This window comes from Eptatretus burgeri, unplaced genomic scaffold (assembly GCF_056783735.1).
Source record: "Eptatretus burgeri isolate ZD-2024b unplaced genomic scaffold, Ebu_testis_v1 Ebu_testis_scaffold_3168, whole genome shotgun sequence".
In the NCBI taxonomy this organism is placed as follows: domain Eukaryota; kingdom Metazoa; phylum Chordata; class Myxini; order Myxiniformes; family Myxinidae; genus Eptatretus; species Eptatretus burgeri.
In genome coordinates, this window is record NW_028225116.1 from 167736 (window position 1) to 184825 (window position 17090).

Genomic DNA, 17090 nt, shown 5'->3' on the forward strand with positions numbered 1-17090 from the left:
ACCTCGATGAGGAGACGCCAGAACCAGGCCAGCCACATGAACTGCATCGACAAGGTTTCTTGCGAGAGGTAGCAGGATCGATTGCCTGCATCCTCCTCCAGGATCTGGCAGACCCAAAGTTCTCTCATCCACTCCCAGAAAAACTGTGGCCACCACTAAAATCCAGGCAGACATTCCCACAGCCCAGTGGACCCAGTTAAAAATGTATCTCTTGGGTGCTCCAGGATAAGGGCAGAACAAAGGCATTATTGGCTGAATCACAACCAGAATGACAACAATAATTCCCAGGTATGCATGGACGCTGGCAACCGTACGCCAACATCAATGACAGACAAAAGCCAGACAAACAGCCACTATGGTTAACGCAAAGGCCATCACCATAGCTGTCCTTTGGATCTGGAACCAGACTTTTTGGGAACACAGCTGTTGAATGGGCCAGGCGAATCGGTAAAATCCGGCCGAAGCATTCCAAAAGTGACCAGGTTCAACCACACTGTCATCATAAGAGCCACGTGTGCTTTGAGGTACGGTGGTCCACGTCTGCCAACCATCTCAACTGGTCGTCCAGTTGGTATGATGGAGCTGGTCACCAGAGGCTGGCGGTCATGGTGATGCACCACTCCACCCACCATGGGCACATCCATTAGCCAGAAAAAAGAAACAAGGATTCTGCCAAATTGGTTTCCTGATTTGCCTCCTGGCAAGTGCTCATTTCAGACAGAGATTCTTTCGAAAGCTCATCTTCCTCATCCGTTTCTTTCCTGCCTCCAATCCAATAATCATCATCTCATGGTTCATTCCCCATTGTTCATTCCTCAACTTCAAACTCCTTCTCAAGTGGTACAATTTCTGGAGTATCCTTCTCAACCATCGGATTGAAAGAAGACCGACAAAGTTCATCACGGCTCTCATTGCCAGAAAGTCCAGTGTTTGGCAATTCACCTTCGTCATGCAAATCATCCAGCTGTTTGTCCTCAATATCCCTTGCTGATGAATCTATCGGACTGACAACTGGAGACGATTCCTGGAGTACATCGACAACTGCAAGTTCATCCAATGAAAAAATCATTATCTTCATCACGACAACCCTCGACATTCACACCAAGTGCGGACATTTTCTCTTCGAAGCTTGCATTGACTCACTTTGTTGGCCGTCCGCGTGCTTAACGTGTCAAATAGCCCTCGTGTGGTAAGGAGCGGAGCTGTCGTCGCTAAGTGTAGTGGAGTAGTAGAAGTCACCGGAGTAGTGGTCACCGTGAGTTACTTCCAGAATGAAAACACAAACAGCATCTGTTGATGTATCCGGTAATTTCCAGATCACCACAAATAGACATTACAAAATGGAAACATTCAACGCCTCTTCGTGTAAATCACCATCTTGCTACAAACAGCACCAACTGAGCCGTTACATTTTAAAAACGCTCAGTATAATCTACCTGTGTGGAGGAATGACGTCATGTCCTGTGAGTTAAAGAATGGAAACGTTCATCATGTCGATTAGTGTAATTAGCAGCAAACTACATACGGACGAATTACACAATGATATCGCTCACCACATCTATTATCAGCTGCCGAATACAGCATCACCCATACAAATCCCCCACAAACTAATGCACAGACTATTGACCCCTCCCGCAGGTACCCACAATGCACGAGTCAAGCTCGTAGGGGAGCGTGCCTCCGCGGACCACGATATGGACAAGGCGTTCCCTTGCAGAACTCGCGAGCCTCGTCGAGGAGAAGAGTTACCTGCCGGAACAGGTGTTGAACGTTGATGAGACCAGCTTATTTTGGGAAAAGATGCCGATCAGTTGAGGAGAAAGGTTACCTGCCGGAGCAGGTATTGGACGCTGATGAGACCAGCTTGTTTTGGAAAAAGATGCCGATCAGAAGGTTCATCTCACAGCGCGAGAGCAAAGCAGCCAGGTTCAAGGTCGCAAAGGACCGGTCAAGGCTTTCCGATGTCGCGATATCATCGATTGGAAGTGAGTTGGCGAAAGGCGTTCGTTTCGACGATGTGATCGATTCACAAGTTCGCAGCTTTGAAGGGCACGAAAGGAAAGTTCTGAATCAGTCGAGATGTTCACAAAGTTTTGAAATGTTTGTGTGTTTGTTTTCCTGTTTCTTTTTTTACGGTATTATTTCATTAAATGAGTATATTCTGTCCACGTGCATTTGTCGACAATTTGTACATTTTTGGGGCCGTTATTGATTATGAAAACCTAATCCATTCGTGTATCTCACGTAACAATCAAGTTTAACGTTAGAAAATCAACAGAATTTTGATTTAGTTCTTCAACGTTTTTACTTCGAATTCCATTGTTTTCTGACCGAACTTTCACCTTAACCACGTGAAACGATGTAAATGTAAACACATTGAGGCTGTGAGGGTGATATTTTAATTTAAAGGTGTAATTTTAATTTTACGAGTTCTTTATGTCATTACTATCGCCGTGACATTCATTCAGTGATGAACGGGAATTATGATTTCCAAGTAACATTAGCACAAAAAACATTACTGAGGATTGTGTATGATCTGGTACGGGTGGAGGTCCATGGAGGGGGAGATGTGACACCGTGAGTTACCACATTGGGTGACACCAACCCGAGTGACACCACTGGATCCTTTATCTGTATTTAAGTCTGTGTGAAGGTCCATGGGGGGGGGGCGGGGGTGGAGTGACACCGTGAGCTACCACACTGGGTGACACCAACCCTCGTGACAGCACTGGATCCTTTATCTGTATTTAAGTCTGTGTGAAGGTCCATGGGGGGTGGGGGGGAGGAGTGACACCGTGAGCTACCACACTGGGTGACACCAACCCTAGTGACACCACTGGATCCTTTATCTGTATTTAAGTCTGTGTGAAGGTCCATGGGGGGTGGAGGAGGGAGGAGTGACACCATGAGTTACCGCACTGGGTGACACCAACCCCAGTGACACCACTGGATCCTTTATCTGTATTTAAGTCTGTGTGAAGGTCCATGGAGGGGGGAGTGACACCGTGAGTTACCGCACTGGGTGACACCATCCCTAGTGACACTACTGGATCCTTTATCTGTATTTAAGTCTGTGTGAAGGTCCATGGAGGGGGGGGAGGAGTGACACCGTGAGCTACCACACTGGGTGACACCAACCCTAGTGACACCACTGGATCCTTTATCTGTATTTAAGTCTGTGTGAAGGTCAATGGGGGGGGCGGGGGTGGAGTGACACCGTGAGCTACCACACTGGGTGACACCATCCCTAGTGACACCACTGGATCCTTTATCTGTATTTAAGTCTGTGTGAAGGTCCATGGAGGGGGGGAGGAGTGACACCGTGAGCTACTGCACTGGGTGACACCAACCCCAGTGACACCACTGGATCCTTTATCTGTATTTAAGTCTGTGTGGAGGTTCCTCAATTCGATTTAGTTTATCTCACCGATTTTCTTTCATTATTATTATTATTTGAATTATTTGTCATGTCATGGGTTCCCTGAGTTCCTCAATGCCGTGATGTGTAAGTTTGTGTGAGTAAATTTCCAAAGAACCAATCACCGACGGTGTGAACAAATAAATTGTTCCAGTTTGTGTGTGCGCATTGCCGGTGTTGTTGCGCGTGTCCTGACGAGCTGCAAGAAGAAAAGCTTCGACAATGTCTGTTCTGTTTTTTTCTGCCATTGTTGTCGTTGTGCAAACTTGATTCCTGTTATTAAATTATTATTTGCTCTATTTCATTTGTTTGAATTTGTTTGAAATTTTGTTTGAATTTGTGACCTCTGATGATTTTATCATTTATATACAGAACTCCCCGTTTGTGGAGAAGATCAACCCGCGTCCACATCCCTGGACCACCCAAACAGCCCGCCAACATTTTACCAACCATATGCTGTCCTTGTACATCATGGCAAAATACGATGTACAGGATGTTATTACAGCTTTGTGAAGGTGAATGATCCATCCACGAGTGATCATGTTTGATCTTCTTGTGCACAGTCGGTTGAGCTTTTTTTGATATACTTGTTATTTCATGATGAGTCGTGAAAAAAAAACCGTGAATAAGCAAGTTCAGGGCCACGAATGTCGAAGCAAATCGCATTTCATGAACGGCGGATATCCGGGGTCCGCGAATAGCAAAACCACGAATGTCGGGGTCCGACGGTATTATATTATATGATAAATATATTGTATATTGTAGATGTAATCTGTGCAAACGAGCTTGCAGAATGTAGAGTATTGCTTGCTTTTGTGACGTCACATTCCATAAAAACTGCTTTCCGAGGACGACGAGCTTGTTTAATCATCGCTATGTTTTGTGACGTCACATTCCATACACACTCTGGTTTTCGTGAACGACGAGGTTGATGTGTTGTGTGGTTTTGTGACGTCACAGTCCATAACTCCTGGAATTTCGCGGATGGTGGACTCGTCGTCTTGTTTCCTCATTTACTACGGGGAGTGATTTCCCCCACAATGTTGAACCATTTCGCGGAAGCTTTGTTGGGCAGCTTTGTTGCGTCGATCAATTGGATCTTCGACAAATTGGTTTCCTTTTCCTCTGAAGAAGCCACTTAAGCTTTCTTGATTGGCTTTGCAGCTTTTTCACACATGTATGTATTATTGTATTTAGGTGTTGTTTTAGGCCTTCGCCAACATGTTCTGTGTGGACAAACAAACAAACAAACAGAACAATGGACCCAAATTCCGTGTTCTCTCCTTTGGCGAGGGTAAATGTTGATAATTTAAGGAGTGTTTCTCTCTGCGGTCCCTCAAACTTCCTGTTGGGTTTCCAACTACCTGGCAGCGCAGCTTTTATTTGCCGAGTCTTTTTAAAGGTAAATCTTGGTCTTTTAAGCCCTAAATTTGAGCTCATCAAGCGGTAAATTTGAAATGTAGGTTTTGTTTAGTTGGTCATCCTTTGGGGGCTAATGTGATGGGATGGGAAGGAATGTCCTCCTAAAATATCGTCAGGCCGAGTATCAACCATTCTTTGACCAACACGTCTGCTTCACTTGATTCATCGAAGATTCATTGGAAGAAAAGTGCCAATCAAAAAGACCGCATCGGGGAATGAAAAAGTACCAAAAATTAAACATTTTAAGTGGTTTCCCAAAAGGGTTCAGTTTAAACTATAATTGGAGACATTCCAAGAAGCAGTGGTGATGGAAGGTTCCATGAATATTGACAGGATTGCACAGGCTTGATGGTTCTCGTGGTTTCTCCTCCAGTGAAGTTCCTGATGTGAAAGTTCCTTGTGTGAAAGTCAATCTCCAGAGGTGCAGCTGCTTTATCATGTCGTTGGTTTCGATATTCTCATGCCTTGGTGGGAATGGCTTGCAACACAAGACACCCCAAAAAGGCAAAAACCCCCACAAAACAGATCCCAAAATGGTCTTGTGTCATATCTTCTCCACAAACCTCAGAAACTGCTTTGGGAGAACCACGTAATGAGTGGAAACAAAAGTGAGGAAGCAGCAACAACAGCAAGTACAGTGCCTCCTTTATTGGTGGTTGACATTTATATTCCTGTGTTTCTGTATCTTTATACAAATATTTATACTTCTGTGTGTGTGTCCGTGTGTTTACGGTTGCATTTTTGTTCCGCATCTTTACATTCGCATGTGTTTACACGTGCACACCTGGACTACCTCCATCACGGAGGGCGTGCAAAAAGTTCCACAATGTGACACTTACAATGGAGTGACAGATAATCAATAATATCCAGCATTGGTGTCATTTGTCGTTTCAAACACTGGTGCGGGCCCGTACGTGCGTGCCATTTGAGATCTGTTTCTTGTTCGTTTGATTTACTGGAGTCGATTGTTCGTGGAGCTGTAACGCATTTCTGAAGTATCGTTGTCACAAAACAACATCATTCCTTCACGGTTTCAAGGAGCTTTCACGGAGCTTTTACAGAGCTGGAGGACCGGAGGATGTTCGAGCGTGTGCAACATTGCAGAGGAACACTTGGGATTTGAACGAGGAAGAAGAGAAAGAAGGCTTTCCCATTATAAATGGAATTAGTTTGATATAATCGTGGAAAATTGAAAACTTCTTGTTACATCCGTAATTGGATTCGGCGTAGCAGGAGGTGTTGGGACAGGGGTAGGAATTTCAATTTCCATGGGACACCAGTCACTTAAATGTAGATATAGAATAGACTGGAGGATGGCGCTTCTGCTTTCCAGGGGGGTGAACGTGGTGATCACCTTGAGCAGAACTTTTCTTTTTCTGAGTTGCATTGCACACTCGGTTCGAACACCTCGGGTGTGTTTTACCACCAGCAGAAGAGTCCCGGTCATTTGCCAAACCAGCCTTACAGACTCGGTTCGAACATCTCGGGAGTCTTTCACTCCCAGTAGATTTGCCTTTGTTTGCCGAACCAACCGCCATTCCTTTTCAATTGTTTGGATGGACGACTTGCTTGGGTACTTACGCCGCTTGGTGAGTGTTCTCTACGAGGTTATTTACACTGAAACACACAACATGACTTTGTGGGTGGCAGCGCAGGAAGTGGTTGTAATATGAAGGAGTTCCTGCTTCAAGTCACGTGTGTAATGATGTTGTTGAATTATGATGTACTTGCTTGGTTGGCTGTATTCACCTGGCCTGTCCGTGTTGTACGCATGCGATAATAAATAATGGTGGATAATGGATAATGGTGGCAGCCTCTACAATTTTACAATTAACTGTGACATAGACTCCTTCAGACCCGCATCATCCACGGGATTCCCGTGTGGAGCACGGCTATCCCTGCTGGTATTGTATATTTTAGATGTAATCTGTGCAAACGAGCTTGCAGAATGTGGAGTTTTGCTTGGTTTTGTGACGTCACAGTCCATAAAAACTCTACTTTCCGAAGATGACGAGCTTGTTTAATCATTGCTATGTTTTGTGACGTCACATTCCATACACACTGGTTTTCGTGGACGATGAGGTTGTGCATGTGTTGTGTGGTTTTGTGACGTCACAATGCATTACTCCTGGAATTTCGTGGATGATGGACGTGTCGCCTCGTTTCCTCATTTACTACTGGGAGTGATTTTCCCCACAATGTTGAACCACTTTGTGGAAGCTTTGTTGTGCGGCTTTCTTGCGTCGATCTCTTTGATCTTCATTCATCCATCTCGAGAAAGTCCACTTTCACCGGCCAGTGTACTCGATGGGACTCTTTTAGTTGACCGCGACACAAGATTGGTTTGATCAATGGATTAGCGAGTCGAGCGACGAGGATATGTTCCAACTCCAAGCTTCATACAGAGATGGACAAGATTGCCGGCATCCTCGGTGAGAGTGGACATCCTGAGTGTATCATCGGAAGGTTTATGTACAAATTCCTCACTGCTCGAGATGAACTGAAGATGGGTCCTGAAAAGTGCCCGATCTTCATCAAGATTCCTTGGAAAAGGAAAAATGTCGCAAAGATATGAGGAACAAATCAAAAGATGTCTCAAGCACGGATCTGGCTGTTGGTCCAAGAGTGATTTTCACCTCTCGAGGTCTGATTCCTGCAGTTAAGAAGGATGTCCTGCCTGCCTCAAAACTTAGCAGCATTTATGAATTCAAGTGCCGATGTGATGCTCGGTATGTAGGTAGAACTACCCAGACTCTGACTGACAAAATCAAACATCACGTCCCTTTGTCCATCAGGAAAAACACAACTGGTACACGAATACAGCCGGTATGTGCTTGTCGGAAGGTCGCAGCATCAATCCCAACATTGTGTGAATCTGCTATTGGACAGCATTTGATTGACAATGCAAACTGTGCTGAACCGAGTCTGTAAGGCTGGTTTGGCAGACGACAGATTCTCCTCTGGTTGTGGTAGGATGTTCTGTGGTTGTGGTAGGGGGTTGTTGTCATGTTCTGTGAAGCTACCGCCACGCGCAAGCGCAGGGTGCGCCTCCCTGGCAATAAACGTGGAGCTTCAACTTTTGTGGTGTCTGGCCTTTCACCCCGTAATCCTTCGGATACACCACAATTGGCGACGAGTTTAGTGCTTTGCCAAGTCGGCATTGCTCACCATGGCGTCCGCAGGGATTCTGGTGGAGTACCAGCCGGATGAGGACTGGGAAGACTTGATGAGATGAGGACAAAAACCCGGGAAAACAAGTTCTACACTCACGGGAGGAAGGTCAGTCGGTGTCGGCACCAAGTTGCGAACTTACACCAATGAACTGATACCTGTGATTGGTAGTGCGGAGGTGAAGGTCACCTCCAATGATGTGTCACGGAAACTCCCCTTGTGGATCATTCATGGAAATTGGCCGACATTGTTTGGGCGTAATTGGCTTAAATTCATCAAACTCGATTGGCCTGTGATCAGATCGATGGCTTGTGATGTTAATCACAATGCCATTCTTGACGAATACCCCTCATTGTTTGGAGGACGTGGTGTCGGCACCTTGAAAGGTGTAAAAGCCAAAATCGATGTGGATGAGAGTGCTTGTCCAATCTTTTGTAAAGCGAGGTCCGTATCTCACATGATGCGTCCAAAGATCGAGGCAGAGCTCGACCGCCTGCAGATGGAAGGTGTTACCAGTCGTGCTGAGTTCAGTGATTGGGCATGTCCAATTGTTCCTCTATTAAAGTCAGGTGGTGGTGTTCGGATTTGTGGTGATTACAAAACAACAATCGACAGGTATTCCAAACAGGACCATGATCCTCTACCCAAGGCAGATGATTTGTTCGCTTCGCTTTCTGGTGGAAAGAAGTTTCGCCGCCTGGATTTGGAATCTGCTCCTACTCAGATGTTGCTTGATGAGGACTCCAAGAAGTAGACATGTTGTAACACTCACAAGGGGTTGTTTGTTTATCATCGCTGTCCTTTCGGGATCAAATCAGCCGCTGATATATTTCGACGCAACGTGGAGAATCCGCTGAAAGCAATTCCAAATGTAGTCGTGTTTCAACATGATGTGTTGATCACCGGCCGCAATGATGCTGAACATTTGTGGAACCTTGAGGAGGTTCTCAAACGCCTTGTTGAAGCCGGTGTTAAGGTGAAACGTGACAAATGTCGATTTATGTTTCCCCCAAATTGAATTTCTCAGTCGTGTTGTCAGTGCTGATGCTTTGAGTAGATTACCACTCCCGGTTAACGTGGGTAATGGACCTGTACAGGGAGAAATTTTTATGCCAATGAGTGTGTTTGACTGTCATCATGCTCCAATCACTTCCAAACAAATTGAACAATGGACAAATGTGGACCGGACCCTTTCTATGGTCAAACAATGTGTTATAAGTAGCATATGGTCAACTGTACCCTATGAGTTCCATGACAAGTTGAGGACGTACCTTGCTCGTAAAAATTAGTTGTCTTTACATTCTGGTTACTTGCTGTGGGGCAGCAGGGTCATAGTACCTCCCAAAGGTCAAAACAAGGTGTGTGATGAGCTACATGAATAACATCCAGGCAGAAATGATGTTTGGTCGAATGCTAAAGACAAGCTTAGACCTGATTCATCCGAATGATTCGTCCGGGGTTGCGGACCACCAGTTGAAACAGAAGTGGTACCATGGCGGGACCTCAGTTCCACGTGCCATCAATGTGTTCGATCCTGTTTTTGTGCTGAATCCCGGCTGTGGATCTAAATGGATCACTGGTCATGTTATATAAATCGAATTGGCAACTCTTTATTTGTTGCGGACCTGTCCGACGGACAAACAGTACGTAAACATATTGACCAGCTCCGCCTGAGGCATTGTGACCCCAATCCTCCAAACGATATTCAGCCCTTTGAGGGCGATTCCCTGGTGTCTGTTCCCATTGTGAGCCAAGTTCCTGAGCCCACTGAGTCCGAGCCCGGTGGTGGTGTGGTGGAGCCTACTCCTGCTCATCCTCCTTCCTCTCCATCTCCTCTAGAGGCTGCCGCTGTCGGTGTCCCACAAGAACAGTCATCCATCTTGCGACGCTCTGCTCGCACATGCAAGTCACCGGAGCGGTTGAGTTTGTGATTGCACCCAGCACTGTTGTATAAGTGTTGTTGGGGGAATAATGTTGTGCAAGATTTTATTTGGGGGGGGGGAGAAATGTTGTCATGTTCTGTGAAGCTACCGCCACGCGCATGCGCAGTGTGCGCCTCCCTGGCAATAAACGTGGAGCTTCGACTTTTGTGGTGTCTGGGCCTAGCACCCCGTAATCCTTCGGATACGCCACAGTTGTGGTGGGATTGATGGTTTCCATGGACTACTACAATGTGGATGCATTCAAGATAGTGAGTGGAGGACGAAGTATAACGCATCTCTGAATACGAGAAGCGACATTCATCGATTCCACGGACCACATGTTCTGTCGGCAAAAAGAGTTTGTCCGCTCGCTTTGCTTAATTTGTGCAAAGAAGAAGAAGAAGAGGAACATGAACTCGTCTCATGATCATGGATGGTTCTGAAGAAGATTCTACGACAGCCTCAGCGGCTCCGCCTCATACTCTGCAACCTCCAATTGGAGAGCTGAAAACTGAACAGGTTCCTCCCCCCTCGACCGTTGGGAGGGGATGACGCAGCAGCAGAGAATGTCCAATCAGAATTGACTTTGTTTATGAGTGTCTATTGGAGGATTGTTCATCATTACTCACTCACTTTGTGCGAATGTCACCTGAACAGAGCACGACAACAAGCTTTGTGGTTTCCTTTTCCTTTGAAGAAGCCACTTAACCTTTGTTGATTGGCTTTGCAGCTTCTTCTTGTGTATGAATGTATGTTGGGTATGCAAATAGAAATCTGGACCACCCAAACAGCCCGCCAACAGTTTACCAACTCCATGCTGTCCTTGTACATCATGGCAAGATTTGTTGAACTTTTTTGATATCCTTGTTATTCGATGTTGAGCCGTGGAAAAAAAAAACCGTGAATAAGCAAGTTCAGGGCCACGAATGTCGAAGCAAATCGCATTTTATGAGAGCAATTCCTCGTCATCAAGCAGGTTTCCTCATCAAATCCTCACCAATTCCTCATCCATTCCTCATCATCAAGCAGGTTTCCTCATCATCAAGCAGGTTTCCTCATCAAATCCTCACCAATTCCTCATCCATTTCTGATCCATTCATCATCATCAAGCAGTTAGCTGAGCAATAGGACCAGTACCTCTATCAGGAGATCGTGCTAAAATAGAGTGACTACTTACTTTTGTATCGCGACAAAAGGTTGGTTGTGCTCATTCCCGCGGACCCCAGTGAAAATCTCTGGAACTCCCATACTTTTTGAGCCGGACCCGTGTGTTTCGTCGAAGGGCTCAGGGGACTAATTGGCCTCGCCAGTTGGCAGCGGATCCCCTTGCGAGGACTCCCGCGACCTGAGTTGTAAGGGATAGTCCCTCGACGAGTTTCCCCGAGCACAACCAACACACATTAATACATAATAGTAATATTTTGATAATTTTAAGAAATTAAACATAAAATTAATCCACACATTAATACATAATAGTAATATCTATCTATAATTCCAGCAGTGTGTGTGTGTGTGTGTGTGTGTGTGTGTGTGTGTGTGTGTGTGTGTGTGTGTGTGTGTGTGTGTGTGTGTGTGTGTGTGTGTGTGTGTGTGTGTGTGTGTGTGACCGCTGTTTCTCGACAACCTCTGGTCCGATCTAATTGAAACTTGCCAGATATATTGCTGGGGACCTGAGGATGTGCCTTTTCAAGGTTTGATATTAATCGGACAAGTGCTTCCCAAGTTATGGCCATTTATTTACCAACCAATGACAAGACACGTTGCTGCGTGGGCGTGGCCGATGGGGAAGGGAAGCTCAGCCGCGTTCCCCATTACGGGTTACAATTACAATGTACGGACTTCCGGAGAGTGATGACTTCGTGTATTCTAATAATTTCTCGATTTCTTATGCGCATTTATAGATAAACACAATGCCCCAAGTTATGATCGTTTTCATATTAGACGGTGTATAAATTTCGGTAACATCAGAGTGAGCTGGTATGCTCCGAAGCAGGAAGTAAATTTCTTTCTCTCTCTCTTCTCTTCTCTTTGTGTTTTTCCTTGCGATGACATTGCGAAAAGGCAAAATACGTTGGCGCTAATTGAATAATTGGGCATTAAAACTAAATTGCGAATAATCGTGACTGCGATGTGCGAACTTCCGGGCCACGCACGTACGGGCACGTGAGAGCGATGTAACGGCCTGTGTGGTTGTTGTTTCTTGGTCGCGGTTTGAATATTTTTTTTGTTTTTTTTTTGTTATAAATTAATTATGCCTCCTAAAAAGCGAGGGAGCAGCATTGGGAGGAAAACGCCACACGGTCAATTAGTTATATTACCATCATCATTCACTGGTGGACCACGGTATCTGGCAGAACGCACTCAAGATGCAGTGACCTATGTTCGAACTTTTTGGAAGACCGGACCTTTTCATAACTTTAACCTGTAATCCTCAGTGGCCAGAAATTGTCAAAGAACTATTACCAGGACAAGTCGCACATGACCGACATGATCAAATAGCGAGAGTCTTTCAGAGGAAAGTCATTCTGTTGATAGATCTTACGACGAAATTTAACGTGTGTGGGTCTGTTGCTGCTACATGTATACCATAGAATGGCAAAAACGTGGTCTTCCACACGTATATAGCCTTTTTTGGCTCAGAGAAAAACTTCGACCCACCCAGATTGATTCAGTCATTCGCGCTGAATTGCCCAACCCAGAAGAGGATCCGTTTTTGTACGCTATTGTGAAACGTCATAATATGATCCATGGTCCATGTGGGGTAATAAATAGCAAGGCAAACCATGGATGAGAAATGGAAAATGTGGAAAGAGGTTCCCTCGAGAACTCCTCCACGAAACGCAGTCGGATAAAGATGCGATAAAAGTCGCAAAGTTTGTTTCTGACAATGAGCCGCTTCTGGTGCAGGATCACAGTAATGCATATCAACTGATTTCTGAAGCGGTTCAAGAGGGAAGTGGTGGGATATTTTTCTTGGATGCCCCGGGTGGTACTGGCAAAACATTTGTCCTCAACCTTTTGCTTGCTAAGATGAGGAGCCAGAAAAAAGATCGCATTAGCCGTTGCTTCATCAGGTATCGCCGCAACGCTACTTTCAGGTGTCCGCACAGCGCATTCTGCTTTCAAATTGCCTCTCGACTTAGCTCCAATGGAATATCCGGTTTGTGGCATTGGCAAACAAACTGAAGCAGAAAAAGTGCTGAAGAATTGTGACCTCATAGTTTGGGATGAAGGTACGATGTCGCCTAAAGGATGCATTCGAAGCATTAGATCGAACTATGCGAGATTTAAGAGGAGTAGACCTGCCTATAGGTAGAGTTACGCTGGTTATTTCTGGCGATTTCAGACAAACTTTACCTGTAGTACCCCGTGGCACTCCAGCTGATGAAATGAAAGCCAGTAAAAAAATCTTCATACCTCTGGACATTCGTACAAACTATCCATCTCACAACAAAAATATGAGGGTCAAATTATATGGTGATTTAGATGCTGGCAATTTCGCACAATTACTTCTCAAACTTGGAAATGGTGAAATCCCGAACACAAATGATGTAATATCTATTCCCGATGACTGTGGCACAATAGTTTCATCTATGGAGGAATTAGAGGCTCATGTGTATCCCAATTTAGCGACTAATTACAAAAACATACAGTCGCTCTGTGAAAGAGCAATCCTGGCTCCACTTAATGAAACAGTCCATGTAACTTGAGGGGGAGCACTCGGGAGAGTGCAAAACCTCCGCCGCAAATACTGCTGGGTCACTCAAGTGAACCTTATATCTTATTCATTAAATATGGTCAACAGTGCTGACAGTTATAGTTCTTTTCTCCATTTTTTTTTTTGGGGGGGGGGGGGTTGGAAATCACTTAAAACATGTAAAAATGCAAAAAAAAATCTAAATTTTGTTGAAAAAAAAGTTGCAAAAAACAATTTTTTTTGAGGGGATACTTTTTTTGAGGAAATCACTTAAAATATGTAGAAATGCAAAAAAAACATTTTGGGGGGGTAACAATTTTTTGGGGGGGGTTGGAAATCCCTTAAAACATGTAAAAATGCAAAAAAAAAATTTCTCAAACAATTTTTTTTGGGGGGGGGTTGGAAATCACTTAAAATATGTAGAAATGCAAAAAAAAATTTCTCTAACAATTTTTTTGGGAGGGGGGTAACAATTTTCTTGGGGGGGGGTTGGAAATCACTTAAAACATGTAGAAATGCAAAAAAATTCTGTTTTTTGGGGGTGGGGGTAACAATTTTTTTGCGGGAGGGGGGGTTGGTTATCACTTAAAACATGTATAAATGCAAAAAAAAAATTCTCCAACAATTTTTTTTTGGGGGGGTAACAATTTTTTTGGGGGGGTTGGAAATCACTTAAAACATGTCAAAATGCAAAAAAAAAACTTCTCTTTTTTTTGGGGGGGTGGGGGGGTTGGAAATCACTTAAAACATGTAGAAATGCAAAAAAAAATTCTCTATTTTTTTTTTGGGGGGGGGGATTGGAAATCACTTAAAACATGTAGAAAATGCAAAAAAAAAAAAAACATTTTCTCTCACAATTTTTTTTTTGGGGGGGGGACAAAGTCCAAAATTTAATGGCATGATCCTTGGACCATACCTAACCCCCCCCCCACCAAGTTTCGTCGAAATCCGTCGAGGAGTTTTTCCGTAATACTGTTCACAAACAAATAAACAAACAAACAAACAGAAAGGGGTGAAAACAGTAACCTCCATCCATCTTCGAAGATGGCGGAGGTTAATAAACCATCAGTTAGTACAACTAGTTCCAGGCGAACAACATAGTCACAAGTCTATTGACACCACACTGGATACTGAGCAAGCCGTACATTATCCCACAGAATTTCTAAACTCATTGGAATTACCAGGATTGCCTCCGTACAATCTGTCGTTAAAAAGTTGGACGCCCTATTATGTTATTACGTAATCTCGATGCACCAAAACTTTGCAACGGAACGAAACTGATTGTGAAAAGACTACGACCACATGTAATTGAGGCCACTATCATGACAGGATGTGCGAAAGGAGAAGATGTATTCATTCCGCGAATTCCACTCATTCCAATCAAATTCAATGATTGAATTTAAGAGACTACAGTTTCCTGTATGACTGTGCTCTGCGATGTCTATCAATAAGGCACAAGGACAATCATTGAAAGTAGCAGGGCTGGAATGACCGAAGTTGCTTTTCCCATGGTCAGCTATATGTGGGATGCTCCCACTCTCTTGTGCACGTGTTGTACGGTATTGTGACGTCACAGTCCATAACTCCTGGAATTTCGCGGATGATGGATGGACTCGTCGTCTTGTTTCCTCATTTACTACGGGGAGTGATTTCCCCCACAATGTTGAACCATTTCGCGGAAGCTTTGTTGGGCGGCTTTCTTGCGTCGCGCCGCTCGATTTGATCTTCGACAAATTGCTTTCCTTTTCCTCTGAATAAACCACTTAAACTTTCTTGATTTGCTTTGCAGCTTTTTCACACGTGTATGTATTTATATTTTTAATATAAATAATTGTTTCCTTTCCACTCTTCCACGCCGCATCGTTTTTGACGACCCAATATCATATATCAGTGAGGATTTCAGTAAGGTAGGGGTGATTGGAGAGTGGAGAGTCTCCTCATTTCTACAATTTACAGGGAACAATAAAGGGAATTTACAGATTAAATTGTTGCACAATTAACCTTCCTGAACCTCTGAAACACCTTGAAATGAGTCAAAATGCCCTGTACACCGCGTACACGGGGCCGGCGCCACCATAAGGTCAACGAGGCAGCGGCCGCCTTCGGCACAGACCTCAGAGGGACACATTACTGACCTTCAGGGGTCACAGTTTTATGCAAATTATTGTTTTAAGAAAACACATAATAAAAGGAAAATATAATATTTAATTGTTCATAATAGTTTTGTCGTTCATTGTTCGTGCATAACCAGTTTATTGTTTTCAACACCAACAATACTGTTTCTTTCTTTATCTATTCTATTCTTTCAATGCTGTTTTTATTCTTTATGTAAAACTGTTTACTTTTTTTATTTATTTTCTTCCAGTGAACTTTGGCTGATAAAAGAAAACGACCTTCTGCAGCTCAGTACCGCAAACGAAAGGCAGAACGAGTTAAGGAGCAAGCAAAGCAAGAGGGGTTCTTCCTGAAATACCTTACTGTACTCTTAATACCTTATCCTGAAATACCTTATAAATATCTCCTTGAAAATGTTTTTAAAAATCGAAGTTGGCAATTTTTTTTGGGGGGGATGCAAGTGGCTGGCCTTGCCTTGGGCGCAAAATAGTCTGGCGCCGGCCATGCACGTACAACGACACACACACACAACCACAAATGTTTGAACATTGTACACCCAGGTGTTCACAAATGAGGTACTTCATTGACATTTATATTGTTATATTAAAACCATAAAGATGTTTTGATGAATATAAACTCCCTGGATACCATATTTCATACACGATACTTACAACATTAAAAATGGTGGCGATATAATCCACAAGTGTGTTTTTCATAAAAAATAAACACATTGACTACCTGTATACATGGGCTTTCTCCCCATAGCAACCACATTCCCCCTCGTCTCCAAGGACCGCCGGACTGAAACCACGCCCACACGTCTGCTTTGGACCATTCCATTCGAGACGTTGGTTACTGAATTAAACCACGCCCACACGTCTGCTTTGGACGATTCCATTCGAGACGTCCATCGCTGAATTAAACCACGCCCACACGTCTGGTATGGACGATTCCATTTGAGACGTTCATCACTGAATTAAACCACGCCCACACGTCTGCTTTGGACGATCCTATTCGAGACGTTGGTTGCTGAATTAAACCACGCCCACACGTCTGGTTTGGACGATTCCATTTGAGATGTTCATCGCTGAATTAAACCACGCCCACACGTCTGGTATGGACGATTCCATTCGAGACGTTGGTTACTGAATTAAACCACGCCCACACGTCTGGTTTGGACGATTCCATTTGAGATGTTCATCCAACAGGGAAATGGAACACAACCAAACAAAATGGCGGGAAGGAAGAAGGTGAACATAAAATGGCGGTTTGTGGAGTCTGCACCGTCATACAAAAATGGATTTTAGACACAGGGGGACATTTGACCCATCGTGCCTGTGCTATA

At 44.2% G+C, this 17090-nt stretch overlaps 1 long non-coding RNA gene across 3 annotated transcripts in view; it reads left to right on the forward strand.

Moving 5' to 3' along the window:
- The window catches only part of LOC147006525 (uncharacterized), a 42206-nt gene extending 25772 nt beyond the window's left edge, over window positions 1-16434 (forward strand). For all 3 annotated transcript variants that reach the window (XR_015054789.1, XR_015054788.1, XR_015054790.1), the window contains 2 exons: window positions 3791-3933; window positions 15996-16434. This is a non-coding gene — a long non-coding RNA (uncharacterized LOC147006525). The remainder of the gene's footprint in view (window positions 1-3790; window positions 3934-15995) is intronic.
- Window positions 16435-17090: the final 656 nt, after the last annotated feature.